General features: G+C 55.7%; 1 protein-coding gene across 1 annotated transcript in view; it reads right to left on the bottom strand.

Annotated features, from left to right (window-relative positions):
* The window catches only part of LOC102754540 (short transient receptor potential channel 4), a 142,889-nt gene that overhangs the window by 107,561 nt on the left and 33,959 nt on the right, over nucleotides 1-1,369 (bottom strand). The gene's annotated exons all lie outside the window — the stretch shown is intronic.

The raw sequence follows: 1,369 nt of genomic DNA, 5'->3' as shown, positions 1-1,369 counted from the left end.
AAATTATATAGGTAGGTACATTGTTATTAACTTAATTAGGGTACTCCTAAGGCTTAGGAAGAGCCACACTCAAGGGGCCAAAGAGCCGCACGTGGCTCGCGAGCTGCAGTTTGCCAACCACTGGGTTACCTCCTTCATGAGCCCTGACCAGGGCCCAGGCTGGGGAGGAGTCTGCAACCAAGGTACGTACCCTTGACCAGAATTGAACCCAGGGCCCTTGAGTCCGCAGGCCGAAGCTCTATCCATTGAGCAAAACTGGTTTGGCCCACTGTCTGTTTTAATTTGTCTGTTCGTTTTGACTCTGTCATATCCTCAAACTTCATTGGAAGTCATAAGAACCTATTATTTTTGCCTGCTCCCCCCTTTACTTTGGAAATATTCTTTTTTACTCAGAGGGACCTTAACTTTGATGTAAGGGATTGTTTCCACTTGCCAACTGTTTTCTTCCTTGCCACGTAAGAGAGTTGTTGTGAACTCTTCAGTGATGCCTTCCCCAGGATATTTGCAGATGTGGTTGGGAAAAGTCATTTCATCCCCAACCTTTGCATCTCAGGTGCTGAGGTGCCAGGGGTGCCGTGACGATAACGGGGAAGCAGATCAGCCAGCATCCCTGACCCTCGGGTGGTCTGGAGATGCGGGCTGGCCTGTGCCCGGGCTCTCTCTCCCTCCGATCGCCATGGCGATCACAGGGAAGCAGATAAGCCAGCACCCCCAACCCCCGGGGGGTCTGGGATTGCCAGCTGGCCTGCGCCCGGGCTCTCTCTCCCTCCGATGCCATGGCAATCATGGGGAAGCAGGTCAACCGGCACCCCCAGCCTGGGGATCCGGGGGTGCCGGCTGGCCTGTGCCCAGGCTCTCGCTCCCTCTGATCTACAATGCGATCACCCGCCACAGGCAGCCGGCACCCCCAGCCTGGGGTTGGTGCCTCTCCTGCCGCCAGGTTTTCCAATGGCGATCACCTGCTGGGGGGTGGGCAAAGGTGGCTGGCAGGGCCACCTTTTCCCACCGCCCAGCTCTTGCCTGCCCCCTGGGTTTCCAATCCCATTCACCTCCCATGATTGTGCCTATGTATGGAAATTAACCGCCATCTTTATTGGCAGTTAACCACCATCTTGGGCATGTGACCAGCTGCAAACAGCCATCATCCCCTCATCCAGGCTGGCCAGGAACCCTAGTGGGGAACCCCACCCTGAAGGGGGTGTGACCAGATTCAAACAGCCATCAGCCCCTCACCAAGGCTGGCCAGGCACCCAAGCGAGACCCCCACCCTGATCCGAGACACAATTCAGGGCAAACCAGCCATCCCCCACCCGTGCACCAGGCCTCTATCCTATATAGTAAAAGGGTAATATGCAAACTGACCATACAA

This window comes from Myotis davidii, unplaced genomic scaffold (assembly GCF_000327345.1).
Source record: "Myotis davidii unplaced genomic scaffold, ASM32734v1 scaffold101, whole genome shotgun sequence".
Taxonomy (NCBI): Eukaryota; Metazoa; Chordata; class Mammalia; order Chiroptera; family Vespertilionidae; genus Myotis; species Myotis davidii.
Note: the sequence above shows the minus strand (reverse complement) of the source record. Positions and strands in the feature narration are given on the sequence as shown.